The following is a 17553-nucleotide window of genomic DNA, read 5'->3' as shown; positions in this document are numbered from 1 at the left end:
CCAAAGAATTACTTTTTTCTTCTTTAACCTGCACTGTTTGTTCTGTTGGCGCAGAGCGGGCAAACCTGGTTTCAGCTCAGAGCTCCTGTTTACAGCATAGTCACCAAGCCTCAGAAGGGAAGGTCTGGAGCCACGGGATGCCACCCCCGCCGAGCACGGTGCAAACCAGGGCCATGTCACAAGAGCAGCCCAGTGGCCTCGAAGGAGAAAAACCATATTTGCTTGGATTAGGGCTCCGGACCAGTTTTGCAAGTGCAATGACTTGTGAATAAGCATCTAGAAGTTTTCACTGGAGCCATAACAAAGTCAACCTAACTCCTTTCAACAGGCTTCTCCCAGTTGCAGAGGCAGGCTCGCCCGTGTTTTATAGGGGAAGGAGCCTATTGAGGGAGATGCAAGTTAAAAGAGCCGTACCCGTGAATTTTAAAGTCATCTGCGCCGCCTTTTATCTACGTGTTGCTGAAAACATGAGCAGGATCGTGGCAAATCAGGTCATTTCACACCACAGAGCTATAAAAGAGCTCTCAGTCTTGCTGCTCCAGTTAAAGATGGCTCGGGCAGAGCAGTGCTCGCAGGCAGACGACCCACCAGCCCTCCCCGTGCTAATCAGAAACAGCCCTATCCGACTCGGAGACTAAAACCAGTCCTCATCGCCGCTTTGCTGAATGCGCAAAAGCCATCGGCAGGTTTCGAGTGAATTTTTCTTTTCTGCCAGGCTGGATCTAATTAGGAAAGGAACAGCACTGCCAGAAAGGCTAAAATTAAACTGTCCCTTCAATTAGTCAAACATCACTGGCAGGAAAGCAGGACCTCTGGGCCACTGGTTTGCTGCCTGTGTCTTTGGCTTGGCTCTCCAGGAACACCAGGCACTCCCCCATCTTCAGACCCTGCTTGGTACTTGGATGCTAATTTAATTAAATCAGGGTTTCAGCAACAAAATAGGAGACTTTCTGGAAAATGCATGAGCAGGGACAGGCTAACTAGTACTTTGGTCACTGCCCTAAAACCAGAGCTGCTCCTTATCCAAGAGATGGAGAAGGAACGGAGACAAAGGTAAAACAAGATTGCTTGGCCACACCAGTGCTCCCCGGTGTCCTGAAACCCCACTAAGCATGAAGGAGGGAGAAGGGCCGGCCTGGACCCAAACTAACTTCTTTGGCCTTACCCCATAAAGGAACCTACCAACCACCCCACGTTAAGCCAAAGGAGAGATGCTCTCATGCTAAAATTCATCAAGATTTCACCCAAACCCACTACAATCATGACAAGAAGATTAACAGGTTTAATTACTAGCTCCTGGATTTGGCTGTTGGTGCTAACTCCTCAGTGTAATACTACATATAGAAGTCCACCTCTGAGAACGCATACGCTCATGAACATCAAAAGGCTCGGAGATGCTGCTCAGGATCAGGAAACCAGGTATTCTGATGCAAATACCTCCAACCCCATTACCTGGAGCTAAAAAGCAAGGCTCAACCAGAAATACAGCTTCTTCAGACTGGGATCCCTCGCAACATCCAGTCTTTCCTGCTTCTAATAAGATCTGGAATTGCCCTGAAAAAGCCTTTCTGAAGATAGTTCAGAGGACCTGTTTTTAGGTTTCTCCACCTCTCTGCACACACGTCTCCACTGAAGGTCACAGGACAGGAGGTGGTGACAGTCCCACCACTGACCTCCTCTTTGCAAAGAAAGCGTCACCTCCAGATATATCCTACCTTGTGACAAGGACATCACGGGAACCATACATGGATCATAACGTTCAAAGTATCACCTTCATTTTACAGTCCCCTGAAAAGAAGTTACTTGCCCGAAACCCGGAGTAGAATTACAGACCATAACCCATTAGTTCCCACTTTACCACGCTGGAACATGGCTGATTCCAGGTTTCCTATTGCAAATCAGTAGCTCCCTGCATCCACACTGCAAAAAAGCTTCTGCTCGATATTTCAAAATTAGTGTCTTTAATGAGGAACATGTCCATTGTCCACTAAGAGAAAGAATATTCTCCCAGAAGACTGCAAGATTTATAAAAAGGGGACCCAAACAACGGTAAGACCATTCCTGTGCTCTGTTAATGGGGTGTTAAATTATCCCAATTACACATGTTGCAATGTCACATATTTAGCTCTGTAACAAGCAGTAAAATCTTGGCATTGCATTTGGCCAAAGGCAATTGCTTATCAAATGCAGCGCCAAAGAAAAATGATAACTATTTCCTAATGCATTAGAGGAATTTTGCACTAGATGCAGAGCTTCATTAGCCAGAGACAAATCCATTGTGATCGCGTGGTTTTAATCTACGCGGGGTCTAAGCCGGCACTGCAAGAGCATGTTGTGGCAGGGAGGTCTGGGGAAAGAGGCTCCTGTAGAAAATGAGATGAGCAGAGAGCAGCCAAAGACACACGCACTGATGCATGTTAATTTACTCGCGCTGCTTTTTATTATTTATTTATTTAGAAAGCTTGCTTTCTACATTCGGTGAGCTGCAAAGAGGGAACGTCAACAGCACCGCAAGGATTTGCAAGCGTTCATTACGCTACGGAAGGATTTATAGGATCATTTAGGTTGGAAGAGACTCTTAAGATCGAGTCCAACCATTAACCTAACACTACATAGTCCGCCAACGCTACCAAGGCCACCACTTTGGCAAGAAGAGTGGCTGCAGGAGGAATCAGGAAAGCTGGGACGGGTGTCCCCGGTGCGACTGCCTCCAGCCTACGGCCACAGCGGCTGGACACCGCACCCTGGGCGAGCACGGCAACCCTGCAGGGCCAACCAAGCACAACCCTACCCCCTCGAGCCCCGTACCCACCCGTAAAAGCGGGAATAAAGATGATCTGCTGCCCTGAACGACATCTGGGTCTTTGCTAGATACACGACACATCAGTTTATTCTCTCTGGACAGCCAGGAGCACTGCAGTATCGGGATTGCTCTAAGTCACACAGGCACTCTCGGATTTAGGTTACTGGCTTGTTTCAGCCTGGTTTGGAAATCCTGCAGCGACAGCTACAGCCTCCCCCAGCGCTCCAGCAGCTCCACATCCCAACCCTGCTGGAACCTGGATGCGAAGAGCCTGCACTGAAGGGAAAAATAACAGGGGGGAGGAAGAAAGTTAACTGAACTTTCTTTAACCCCAGAAAGAGTGCAAAGGGATTTCTTATTTTCTTCCCTCTGGTTTGTCCATCCCTAATTAGTATCTCAGAGAAAGCCATGCCGGTATTTCGTAACCCTGCTAGAAGGGGGAGGCTCAGACAGGATTGCTTGGTGTTGCAGAAGTTTATAGTTTATGCTTTGTCCTCCCAGCACGTCTCCCAGGCCAGACCACGGGGTGTGCCGGGGCCAAACTGCCAGACATCAAAGCACACTTTGGCCAAAAGAGTCCTGAAAAAGGTGACTGAAACGGGATCTTCTGGGAGCTGGAGCACCCTGGCCTGAAGCCAGCGCTGGGAGCATGCTGGATTGTACCAACCGTGGAGGTATAACGACTTTGCCATCCAAAGGTTGGCCCACAAACGAGGTGAAGCACCACTGTTGCTAGCAGCTCCCTGTGGGGACAGTTCTCCCAGGTTTTGTCTGTTTAAGCTCAAGAGTGAGAAGCTCAGCCTGGGAGGCTGCATGTACCCAAGGCACAGCTCCCTGAGATGCAAGAGACGGAGGTGGAACAGGAAGGATGCAACCGGCTCCCTCCCAAAACTGTGGGGCCAGCAGTTGGTTGAGGGGGGGGAACGCAAGTACTTCTGCCATCAACTACTAGAAAGCAACATTTCTGCTCAGGGTAGATATTTATAGGTGCTTCCCAGGAGTGCTGTGGTAGGGAACCACGGACACGGCCTGTAAAAGCTTTGGCAAGACTGAAGCAAGTTTAGTCGCGTTCAGACTTTGAGGACTATTTACTGGAAAATAGGCACGTCAGGGTTAGTTATTCGTAACAGCAAATTTAAACCAAAGACATAAGAAATTCTAGACTCTCCATTAAATATTCACAACAGAAGTCAGATCTAACAGCTACACTCAACCACGCCAGTGAACAAAATCAGCGCTAAATGACTTGTTACCCAGTCAAGAAAGTTAAATAAAAATGCCACGGACTTACTAACAAGCCAAAAATATGAGACCACTCATGCAGAAGCCTTGCTGTTCTCTTGGATCAAAGTACTTGAAAGGAATCTTGTAAATTCACCAGTTCCTCCCACTCATGGGCTACCAAGCCCTGGCCAGGGCCTGCCTATATGGCTGGCAGAAGATTTTTAGATCGGATGCTGTCAACCGGCATAGCTCCACTGGGTTCATCTTCAGAGCAACACCACAGCTTTACAACCCATCGCATCTGGCTTGCCAGAAGTTCCTACTGACCGGAAGGTTGTAAAAGGTGTCCTTAATATATATCACACCCCCCAGAGCGCACCCACCACAACGGGACTCACAGATGACTTCTCCTGGAGAAGCGCAGTCATTAACGGCTAGAGGAGGGGTCTCCATGGGAGGGATTTACTCCAAAGAAGACACATCCTTCCTGATAATGTGTTCCAGTTTCCTTTTCCCTATTAACATCTGGGGTATATTTATAGGTAGCCAATTTAGCTCAGTGATTCCACATATGTTACTGCAGCATTGCCTTTTTCAAGCCATAGCACTCGTTGTGTGCACTCAAAGGGTGACGAGAAACCCTTCTTCTGGAAAGCGGTGAGAAACGATCCCCAGCACTCTATATAAAGTTGAACAAGGAGCCGTTAACATGTGAAGAAACAACAGGAAAAAGGAACAGAACTTTGAAGAAAGTGGTGCAACAGCTGTGGAAAAAAACAAGTAAAAATTATCCAGTTTGTATAAGATATTCCGAAACCCGGTGTCAGTCCATCATGTTTTGTATTAAACCCAGATGTATATCATCTTCGCATCAAAGAGAAGTGGCTGTAGTTGTTACAGTCGGCCAGCTGGTTTTAAGCTCCCCTTTTCCCCGTAGCGTAATATATCCCATGCTCGTTGGAGCTTACGTCCCATGGAATATCTTTGCAATTTGTAACCAGCGCACAATACAGCTCAGCTGTAATTTCATAAATCACCCTGGAGCCTCCGTTTAATAATAAATCTTCTGATAGCTCTGGATTGCAAGGGACTAAGCAAAGGTCTGAAAGGGGATTTTTTTTTGCCTTTCGAAGAGAAGAGGAGATGCAAAGACATTTGCAAAATCCACAAGGGGTCAGTGTCTTGGCAGAAATCCTCCTTCAACATTGAGGAGCACAAGCATGGTCTCTGCTCCAGGATGTTTTTAATACTCCCAGACAAGGGTAGGATTTGTGGGGGCGGGGGGTTGATATTGATGTTTCTCCCTCCCTCTCTTTTTAATGAGAAAAGCAACTCAAGCAGCAATTCTGCTTTGCTGCACTATTTTTCTGCTTGCTTTGGCACAAGCGACCTCTTTGGAGTGGGAGCACCCAGCCAGAGCCCCAAAGGGGGATGCCGACCTCAGGTCCATGTTGCTCAACCAGGATGGATGTTGGGGCCAGGCAGGGAGGGGGCTTCGCACCACCAGCCTTCCCAGAGGAGCTTCCCAGTGCTCAGAAACATCCTCCATGGTGGTAGAGCAAGGCCACAAAGAGACAATGGGAGCACAGCCCCTTGGGTTCACCCAGCCGCTCCACAATGGTACAACTCCATGGTGTGCTCAGGGCTCACCTCTGGTGCCCCAGTGCTTCCCGGTTTGGGGGCATCACCCCCACTGTGCCTGGGGACACCAGCCCAACCAGAGCGTGAGTCAGGATGGAGCAACATGTGGCTGCTCAGCAAAGCGGCAGCGGATCAGTAACAAGCCAAGTCTATCCAAACTGCAGCCCAAACCCACATCTGACCATGGGGCCTGCGGTGCAGTGAACTTGTGTACACACAACGACTTACAGCGTCATACAGAGCTTTAAATAAATATCAGCCTCCAAGTCCTCCCCTCTCTTTGAACCACCTGACGGGTACATTACCAACAGCAGGTCTAGAAAAGGAGGGAACAGAATATTTCCCAGCTCACCTCAAAACAATAATCCCAGATGCGTGTTTAAAACAAGGGAACATCTTGTTCAACACCGCTCCAGTGGAGCTCATTCACAGCCGTGTAAGAAGTAGGCTGAGCTTTGAAAGTTCACCTGCTGCATTTCCCCTACACCATTTTCCTGCCCACATAGAGGATTGCAGGATTGGTTTGCAATTGTTTTCGGTTGACTTAAGGACCACTGCTCCAAGAGGTGATGTCCAGAGGCATTATGAGCCTTAAATTTGTTTCCCTTTCTCTGGTGTGTTGTACTGAATCTGCTCAAATGCACGGGGGGGGGGTGGGGGGGTGTCTTATGGGGGAGTGTAGGTTGGTGAGAGAAGGAGGATTGCCCAAGTCTTACCCAAGCAGCAGCTCTGACCTCCCACCTCCCTCTCCACACACCATCACTTGTCTTGAAGGAAACGTGTTTCACATCACATCAAAGAACTACCTCACAGCTTTCTTTTTTGCATTTAACAAACCAAAGTTTCTGCACGTTAAGCTGATATCAAAAACCTTCTCAAAATCTAATTTCAGCTTGCCTAGTTTCAGAGTAAAACGGTACAGCCACCTTGGCCAATCCAAAATCATTGCACAGCCCCTTTTTATCTTGCTTGATACCAGCTCATCTGTGCTTTTTCATGCAATATTTACTAATGCAAGAATTCAAGGGCATGGCTATCAGGTTTTTTTTTTTTTTTAAAAAAAAGAAAAGAAATATTGAGGTCAGTTCCCATCAGGGCACCACACACTTGAAATCACCTCAGCTGTCGAGAGGCTTCCTGCCCAAGTTACTACACGTGCACCGCAGTTTAACAGGTTACTTAAACCAACAGCAGCAGAAATCCTGCTTATTTCAGGGCTGCCTACTGAGCCCAGCACAGGTTTGACCCAGTTGGGCGACCTGTCAAGTTTCAGGGATTGATGAAACTGGGAAGCAGGGAAGAAGAATAAGGTCTCCGGTCATTTTCCCCATGGATGGAGGGCTGCACTCCTACAGAGAACTTCTCCCCACAGGAACTGCTGGAGGTTTATGTGCAGGACACCAGTGGCACCTTTGCACTTTGTGCCCATAAAAGTACTGCGGGTGAGTGAACCCATGCATGGATGTGACACCTCAATCCTCAGACCTCAGGTGCAGAGGAAGATGCTCTCAGGCTCCAAAGGAGCAGAGCAGAGCTCCAGCAGTGGAGCACTGGCTGCCCATAGATGAAATAAATATACTCATTTTATTAAAGAGTCCACTGGAAGTGGAACCTCCATTTTGCTGTCTCAGTTACATGCAAGACAGGAGAAACCAGAAGTGGCAACTATGGACAAAACCCACAGATCATTCCCCAGAGATGAAAGGGGAGGAAAGAGCAAAAAGCAGAGAACACAAACAACAATCAGTTGAACTAAAAGAAAAAGCCCAGGAATTCTTAAGAAAAAAAAAAAAGGAGAACTTCACAGCTGGTCAAAAAAATTGTGAGAGTACTTTTTGATCAGAAAATACTGATCTGGTGGAACTGAAACAATTTGCAAGACTGCAGCCTTTTGGACCAAGCTGGAAGTGAAAACCACAAAACAGTGCATTGTTCAAAACTATTCAGGTTCTGATTTAGTTTCTTCATTATTTTTAAAGCAGGAAGGACAGACAAAAAATCCAGTGCTACAGGACAAAGGAGTTCTTGGTTCATAAGAGCGTTCTGGCTACCCTTTCTCTGGAGAAAGAGTTCGGAAACTTTTTTGAAGGTTCATCCTCCAGTTCACGCATGAAACCTTCCGGATGATCTGAGTTTGGAGGCGCTAACGGCTTGCTGACCCAACTCATTAGCTTACCGCCACGCACCCATCAGAGCCAAGGCACAGGTCACGCAGCACGCCGCACCCCAGCCACGCATCCCGCTCCCAGCACCACTGATCCCAGAAGATCCAAATGGATTTGTCTCCTGCTGTAACCCATACCTTCATCTTACACCAGTTCATAGCGTTTGTCTCCAACCTAAAGAGGAAAGCCTTACCAATGAACTAAGACAACACCTCAGGCAGCTGAACCCCTTTCTACTTCCCCTTGCCAAGTATCATAACCCATGGAGGCAGACTCCAGATGCCAAAGCTGTGTTTTTCCAAGGAAACGGTTCCTTGGCTTGTCCCAGAGGCTCCAACCAGGCACCCGAGCAGTCTGTCACTGGGACTACATGGACCCATGAGGAAGTTTTCAGAAGTACTTTAGATCAGCAATGTCAAAGGTTCTTTCCAGCCACTTTCTAGAGCAGATTATAGGTCCTATAGGAGATTACTCTGCAAACACACAACTGGAGGAGAGGGAGGGTTGGCCTTTATGAAATACCGGAAGAAATGACCGGAGGGGAATCTTGTGCAGTTTGCTGCATGCGGCAGAAAGACAACTCAGCAGGTACTTTCCTGGTGGGAGCCATTTTGAGCAAAGCAGAACAGCTTTATTGACCATCTACATCCAACTGTTTCTTGAAAAGCTGCAAGCAAAGCACCTAAAAAAAAAAACAAACTAGAGGAGCACGGGGAAAGAAGCATTTTAGAAAGAAAAGCACTGAACCCCCAAGATTAGGGCACCAAAGGCATTCCCACACGCTTAACTTGTTTCAGTAGAACTGAGGAAAAACATCTGTAGGAGGAAAAAAGCTTTTAGAGTTTCCCATGCCAAGGGATGCTCCCAAAGAGTGTCACTTTGCAGGGAGCCTCCCCCGCTTCACAGCCCCGTCAGGGGCTGGGGGAGCGCCGGGGTCCACAGGTCAGCTTGAAGAGAAGCACCAGGACCATGGAGCACCAAATGATTTCTAAACCATCACGTGCTCCGGTTTTCAGCTTTGTCTATTTACGATATGTCAAAGATTTGACCAGTGAAGTGAGCTCGACACAAAAAGGTCAGAGCAGTCCAAAACAGGCACTGTTCAAATGAAACTCTTGAAAACACATCACCTTTAGAGATTACTCTCCGTTGATATGACTGTTCACCTCCACCACCGTGCCACGAGATTTGGGACTGAAATCCTACTTGAAAGAGGCTGAACCCCAACCATTCATGCATAGGCCATGGTGTCCAGAGGGGCAGAGTAGGTAGAAGCTCTTGAGGTACCACGACTTCTATTTTTCCAGGCAAGCACAAACAGGTTAAGATCCAGAAGCGATCAAACATGGTCCACATGTGGTCTGAAGATGAGAGAAAGGAAGATTCCGCAGAATTCAGATTTTCAGCGGAAAAACTAAGGAGTTTCTGCCAAAGCCTTTAGTGTGTTTTAACTTTTTTCTTGGTCTTCCAAGGCCAAAGAAGAGCTCTCCATAGGAAGAAAAAAAGAGACCTCTTCCCTGTGAAAACTGTACACGTGTGAGCCCAAATAGCACACAGAGACCTCTGCAGAGGTGAGCGGAGGGAAGGGCCACTGCAAGGTCCCAGCTGCAGCGCTGCCAAACACATCACGTAGTGAGAGCTCCTTTTACGGATCCAGCACCAAACCATTGTATCCAAAAATTCACACGCTTGGGATTTTTAAGAAGTAACAATGGGTTAATTATTGACTCACCAAAACTATTTTTAAACAGCTGCTGAGACAGAGAAGAACTGCAGAAGCTGTTCCAGCAGCAGCTCCCCTGGACTGATGGTCCCACTCAATCCCCACCATGCAATCTGGACCATCGGCTGGCTTACAAAGTCCTCAGAAGAAAGAGAAAAACATGCTGAATTCCCCAGCATTTGAATCACGTAAGCGTTTGCCAAGAATGGGCCTCCCTCGTTACAGTTTCATAATTCTTCAATCCTTTCAGACTAACTCAGACACCGTTTGGGTAATAATTAACCATTCCCAGTGCTCAGCGCCTGCTCAGTTGAGCTCTGCGTGTTCAAGCTTGGCATACAAGACCTTCAAAATTAACAGCATTGCTAAGTTTATTTCTGTTAATTATGCTATTTTGGAAGGAGAAGAGGAAGGAAATTTCCAGAGACCAGCGAGGGTTTTCTTCTCACCCTTCCCCCCCAGCATCCTTCAGGAGAAGGCACTTCACACTCATTGTCTATCTTCCCCAGCAATGGGTTGTGGTTTCAATTCTATGTCCCAAAAGTGAACACAGCAGCGTGTCAGATATCCCCGCTGCCAGGGGAGGAGGCACAGCGCATGCTCCACACAAAGCCCTTCAGATGGTGGTGTTTAACTGCAGTCGGGGTTTCAGTTGGCTCCCCAGAGCAGTTTGTACCGCCTGCCTGTAAAGCCTCGTGTCCCAGATGCCGCCCCACTGCATGGTACCGCAACCCAGATCAGACCAGTGCTGAGACAGAGCGTGTAATCCATCTTAAAACATACAGCCCAAGTGGGAAGGCGAAGGAAGGCACGGACGTCGGATGGAGGAGACAGCCAGGGACAAGGCACAGAATCTTCTCCCTCCGAAACCCACAGCCGGGCTGCAACGGATGCTTTGGGCGCTCCTCCCTGGGATGCCAGGCTGGAGGGCGTGCTCTGGGGACAGAGCCAGGCTGTCAACTCCTGCCACCGCAGCTGAGCGACACAGCCCTCGCTGTCCTCCAACACTGCGGGCACACAGGCAGGACACTGAAAGTGTTTCACAGCCATTTCATTCAGGGACTGAGCAAGCGCCAATGTGTCCTGCACTGCAATCACATACTACATAGCGGTGGCAATGGGCAACTCCACCCCGGCCATACTGGGAAGTAGGCACCAGGTCAGAGACGCTCCTAATTTATTATTTGGGGGGTAGGAGGGGAGAAATCAAAGATATTTCTGGAAGTCTCTTATATGGACAGAATAATCCTATTTCCTCTTTCCCCTGTATCACAGGTTGGTGCCCACTCTCTACAGGAACTGTGGAGGACCCAGACAGTGCCACCACATACGTCACAGGACCACTGGCTTGTCACCCAACTCAGAGCGGCAGCCGGAGGGTGCCGACGTTGCCTGCGCCCACAGGGCTGTCGCACACCAGGGAGCTGTGGAGGAAAGGAGGTGGGAAGCACCAACATGCAGATGAGGAACTTCTGAGCAAACACTTGGCAGAGGTCGTAAAACAACAGGGCAACCATTAGCTCCAAGGAGCCTTTATCAGGACCACAGGCTGAGAGCAGGATGGGGAGATGCCACCGGTCCCTGGCAGCAGACGCTCCGGCATCCCCGACACCGATTCCCACTGCCAGTGCTAACCCCCTCCCGTAGATGCGATCACGCTGAACACAATCCCATAAACAGCATCCAGATGTGATTTGGGAGGCTAAATAATAGTTCTTGATCTTCTGACAATAGTGCCCAGAAGGATTTGGAAGGCTGACAGAAAGCTTTGAAGTTTTACGTAACGTGCCAGGACTTCCACAGCGACAGTTCCATCATCTCCATCCCACCCAGCTAAGGGGCCGAGCACCCTTCCCGCACCCAGACACGCTGCTGCATAAGGAAATTCGAGCCTAAAATTTGCGGAGGTCTTGAGCCGTGCATTGAGGAATGGGGACGCTTGGTGCTGCTCTGCTGCTTCTCTCTCTCATGCTGCTCCAGGAGTCACACTGATGTTACCCAGGGAAGACCGTATTTAAGACGTTTCCTCTGTTTCCTGGTCCAGGCTGAAAATACTGTGGGAAAAGTTATTCCCAGAAAAAAAAAAAAAAAAAAAAAGCCTCAGTAGCTGTAAGCCTGGCCCAACAGCAAACAGAAAGCAAGAGGCAGGAAAAACAGCGGAGCAGCACTTCTCAAAACCAGAGAGCAGCTGATGGAGTTTATTTTTTAACTGGTTTTCCTAAGGAAATGCGGGAGTGAGCCATGCTGCCCGCCCCTCCCCACATCTTTCGGACCATTTATTTGATTTTAGCAAAACTTGTGTGAGGATGAGCAATCCCCAAGAGCCGTTCGACAGGGTCCGGCGCGCCATCTCGCGTGCCCCGTGCAGGAAGAGGGGCTGTAGCAGAAACAGAGCCCTTATTAAATAAGGGCCCTCCGCAAGTGGGAGGCATTTTGCACCCCCCTCATGCACCCGCCAGGTTTCATCTCACTTCTCAGGGGTTTGGTTTTGGCTTTGTCCCCCAAACCCCACCCCCCCCCCCGAGCGAGGGCCGGAGGGTGGCTGCGAGAGTCACATTTCCCCAAGAAATTCCGGGAAAGGCACTCCTGCTTTTAACGAGGAGACGATTATTTTTTTTTTTTTTTTTTTCAGCCGACTTCCATAGCCAAGCTAATAAAACGGAAAGCAATAAGAAATTCCAGCAGAAGGGAGGTGTGGGGGAGGAGGAAAGGGAAGATACTGCTCATTTGAACCTATCCTAAATAGGAGAAGATAATTAGCCGCATATATCCCAGAAAGAATAGCAACAGTATATGCAATTATTGGGAATGCACACTTTAAGAGCATTTGCCAAAAATGCCTGCTTTTATTAAAAAGGAATGGTTTCACAAAGGCCCAACTGTAAGAAAGGTTGTAATTTGCCCAAATAAAACTTAATTTGATCCATGAAATAGCTGTGGTTTATTGTGTAATATATGTGCTATGTGTTTTAATTTAATAGAATCCAATATAATTGTGAGCCAGTCGAGTTTCAGAGCAATTTTGGGTTGTTCCCACAGTGTATATAGTACAGATGCTACTTTGTGCATCGCACCAGCACATACATAAATCAGGAATATAGAAAGGATTATCCACAAAGCAGCAAGAAATGCTTCATCACGCACCAAGCGGAAAAATAAGACCTTTGAGGAAAGCAAAAGAAGTTATTTACAGGAAATAACTCTGGATGCTCTGCAGTTAACCGCTGCCTCTCCGGCTCCTGGGCCCAGGCGTGGGGTTCCGGCACTGGGGCAGCAGCTGCAGGGACCAGCCCCGGGGCGCCACCCGGCCCCGAGCGATGCTGCGGACGCTGTTGCGATACCGTGGCACCCCCAGCACACCTCCCTTCCTGCCAGATTCGGCAACGCAGCCCACCCCAAGTGAGGGGAAAAATACAGACGAACCTTTATTTTCGCTTTCTAGGAAAGCTGCGGTCCACGTTGGCCATCCGTCAGACCAGATGCACGTTCACCCACGAGGCAGTTCCTCATCCCAAACAGCTCAGACAAGGGGCAGGAGGGACACCATGGGGTGAAGGCACCAGTATCCCTCTCGCCCCCCAGCACAGCTCCGCAGCCACCCCACACTGTTTCTCAGAAAAACGAGCTTAAAAACGACCCAGGGCAACCAGGTAGCAGCAGATTGACCACCGGCCCCACTCGCAAATCCGCAGTGGTTTTGCGCAGCCCGCAGCCCCGTCCCCACAGCCGGCTCCCTCCACAGGAGCATCTACCTGGGTGAGACATTCGATTTTTGGTCCTCACACTTGTCAGAAAGTAAAAAACCCACTCTGGCTCCCGAGGCTCATTTCACACCCCTCGGAGGCACCGGGAGAGCAGCAGCTCCGACCACACGGCTGCTTCATCCTCTGACTCAGGACCACACCGTGTCCTGGGCGGCTGCTAAAGCTCTTCCTCCACTGGAATCCCACCCGCTGGCTTAAAGACGGACACGGCTACAACACCAGAGCAGGCAAAAAGTCTGAGCCTATAGGACCCGCTGAAGTTTTCAATAGCACCGGGACACATACGAGCGGTTCAGCAACTCCGTTGCCCTGTTAAAAATGATAATTCGCATTCCAAACAAAGAGCTGGAGATGTTCCATTATTTACAAAGACCACGAAGTCCAGCAGCATCACACCCCAAGGCACACCTCCAGCTCCTTCCTCTGCACCAACAGCGATTTTTTTTTTTTTTTTCCTCATTTTTCCTTGCCAGCATGCGCGTGGGGGGCAATATTCAGCTTTTAATTATGCATTGAACAAGTCCCACGCACTTTTATTGTGGAGATAAAATCCTGAGAAGGAGGATTATGGTCTAGAGACTAATAGACTCCCCAGAACTGTGGCAAAGCCTGTGCCACCAAGGGATCTTTGCCTCTTTTTAAGAGAAGCTGATTGGGGCTCCTTTTGGCATTAATTTCTTTTCCATTCTGCGCAGCACAATGTATTTCTCAGTCATAATAGCAATGAACGTCAAGGACAGGGATGAACATCTCAGAGGAGGAGCAGCAGCCTCCAGGACCTACCAGCAGCAACCGGCTGCTTTTTATCAGCCTATTGCGCAGTTTTAAAGTGCAATATTGCTCAAAGTAAGAGGATCTCATCAAACAAACACACTCCACAAATCAAAGCACATAAGGACTCAGGTCCAGTACCAGAATTACTAATTCAGGACTTCCACTGGAGTAGACTTTAGGTGTATTTGGCACAGGGAAACCAGAAATGGCCTGTGCAGCCTTCAACCTCCTGGTTGCACCGTAACACCAGGAGGAACCAGCGGACGCCTCTGTCAATGCTTTGGCACTCACCAATAAAGGTGTCCAGAGAGTTTCACTGCCTGAGTAACACCTTAGAACATCTCCGTGTCCCACCACCTCCACAGATGATGCATAAAGCGGCTAGGGTGAGTCAGACCATTCATCTCCAGCCCATCTACAGGATCAAGATCTTACTCCTCGTTGACAAGGCAATTTGAGGGCTGTGGTCCGGGGAAGCTCCACCTGAGAAGGAGTCACTGCCTTGGAGGGGTGAGACTCACCAGCTTAAGAACAGCTGAGGCACCAAACCCATGAAACACCCCCATCCTACAACAAAACCACAACCTCTCCGTACAAATAACTAACAAGCTGGAGCAAACACCAAGGTCAGTGCACCGCTGAAGCCCTTCCACGCAGGTGGAGAGACATGTTTGCTCAGGGATTTGCTGTCCCTGTGTCACCTCTGACCATGCAAGGCTAGGGGAATGCTACAGGGATCCTACCACGCTACTGGGTGGTGGCATACCCAGCTCCTTCAGCTCAGAGTTTAAGCCCCTGTAGTACCATGATGGGCGTCCCAGCTCCAGTTGCGGCTGCCCAGTCCCAGGAGGCGTTTAAGGCCAGGCTGGATGGGGCTTTGAGCAACCTGGGCCCTGCTTATGGCAGGGGGGGTGGACCCAGGTGATCCTTCAAGGTCCCTTCCAACCTAAACCATTCTATGATAAAAAGCATTTCCCCAACACATCCCTCCAAAAAAGCACTGTGATGATGTGTGAGCCAATGCCCTTCTCAGGACAAAGCTAAACCAGCTCCAGCTCAAAACCAATCACGCAAACCCCTGCAGCACCCAAAGCAGCACCAGGAGCTCAGTCCAAGCACAGCCCAGGTGGAAAGACCCCAGCACCCTTCTGCCAAAGGGAGAGCTTTCATTTCTGCCCTTAAAATGCTATAACCAGACACATCTTTAAAAGTAAAAAGAACAGAAAATGTACTGCTTACCTTAGGTGTTGAAAGGCCACAATTGTTCCAGGAGAGAGAAGAAACTGCACTTGGAGAACCTCAGGAGGCTGCTGTGGCCATCCTGGTTTTATGGGGGCTGGGGCAGATGAGCAAACACCAGCAGCTGTGGGTGCGGGCACAGGAGAGAGTCATTGGGTCGTTAGCAAAACCCAACGATGCCCAGCTGCTCCTGCAAACCCCGGCGGGGAAATAACTCCTCTTTCCCTCCTGTCAGTGCCCTCCACCCACAGCCACCCCAGGGCTGCTCCAGGGGCCAACTCACAGTCACCGACAGCCCCCAGGGTCAAACCTGGTGCGGGGGATGGCACGGGGAAGGCTTCAGCTGAGCTTTGCGAGGGTCCAGCGTGGACTTCGATAGCTCGGATGTCCTACAGCTTCTTTTAAGGGTCCCAAGTTTGAATGATTACAGTAACGTATTAAAGGGGAGAAGCGGGACAGAAAAGAATACTTGATGTCTTATTTCATTGCCTCACCGTAAAATCCTTTTTTATTCCCTTTAAAGCCTCGCTGTCAGCTGAAATAAAACTCCAGATTTATTCCTGGGGAAGCGCATGAGTAATAAAAAAAAAAAAAAGGAAAAAAAAAAAAAAAGGAAAAATTAAGCACAATCAGTGGATTGCACAAGGGAAAACCCAAAGTTAACACTCAAATTTCAACCCACAAAAATTCTTTCGCTGATACAAACCCGAATGGAGCTGAAAGGTGCCCGACCGGCGCGGCTGCACTGCAAATCCAGACTGAAGTCAGGGAAAATCAATGGCACGTGAACAACAGCTTCCGTGGCCACCGGGATGAGGGCTTTTGTGGATGGATGGCAGAAAAACAAACAACAACATCCATCCTTGGTGCTATTTCGTCCAAAATACGGAAGAAGCCGATAGAAAGCGGAAAATCACAGCACTGCTGCCTCTGTGCGTGCACGTGAGGAGGAGGAGGAGGACAGGGAGGAAGGCAGCAGCCAGCTCGGGATGCGAATGCCAAACCTTCTGGGTGGTGCTGGGAAACACCAGGAAAGAGGAGAAAAGGAAGCAGGGAGAAGCAACTCAGCTTTTGGCTGATTCATCCTAGTTAAAATGAGGATGGTATTAACAAAAATCTCCTTTAAACCCCCCAAAACATAAAAATGACCTCTTGACCGACTGTGTGGAGGTGATAGGGCGAGTGATGTAGGGGCTATGGCAGGAGACACTGTATCTAAGCCAACGGGGATAAAAAAACCTACAAAGCTCTGGAAAGCTGGCTTTAAACGATAGTGACATGTTTTGACACCGTTCCCTGACATCAATGTCTATAACACAAACAAAAATTAATTATGTCAAGTATTAATACTGATGCTGCATGAACTCAGCCAATGTGGCCCCAATTAAATATCAAGTATGGTTATAATTTGAAGAATGACTGTGGAAATGTCACTGCGGCGTTCCCCGCTCGCGCCTCTCCCGGAGGTCCACCCCAGGTCTGTGCGTTTCCCCGGGGGGATGCGGTCCCCGCGGTCCCCACCTGCCCCATCCTCGCTGGTGGCTGCTGTAGAAACACCGAGTCCAGGAGCCAAAACGCATGACCCCGACATGCGTCAAGAGGGCTTTTAATAGGAAGTTCACGTCCTATTTTACTCTCTCTCCGAGTTTTGAGCCATTGAGGGGTCATTGCGTATTTTTCTGAGCAAATACGAGGCCTACAGAAACATCTGCTCTAACACTGAAAGCTGAGGTGCTTCTGGAGTCACCGCACTCCTGAGGCCGCGGCTTTATGGATGTCAAACGTACAGGGATTTCTAACACAACTCCAAGACTTGGCACCACTCATCGCTGGCAATAACCAACTTCACTAACGCCGCAAAGCCAGGCAACACCCAACCTGCCCATGCAAGCGCACGGCTGCTTCCGCGCTGACAGCAATGAAGCTCACGTAGAAGTCAGCAAAGTACCCGATTTTACCCAGGATTTCCAGAGAAAGTAAATCAGCTGAGACAAGCTCATTTGACCAGGACTACTTCTGGCTGCAAGTGCTCCTCAGAGCAAATATGTTCTTCCCAAACAATTCTGTATCGGTTTATTGCCTGCACGACAGACTGGGAGAGCTCCATGGCAAATGTGCCCACAACTCATCCAACCCACCTCCGCCTTGAAGTTCTGGAGATGTTCCCGCAACTCAGGCCATGCTCCGGTGTCTCCAACTGAGGATCCACCCAACCATGAG

Source organism: Vanellus vanellus, assembly GCF_965231255.1.
Source record: "Vanellus vanellus genome assembly, chromosome: 11".
Classification (NCBI taxonomy): Eukaryota; Metazoa; Chordata; class Aves; order Charadriiformes; family Charadriidae; genus Vanellus; species Vanellus vanellus.
This window is presented reverse-complemented; position numbering follows the sequence as displayed.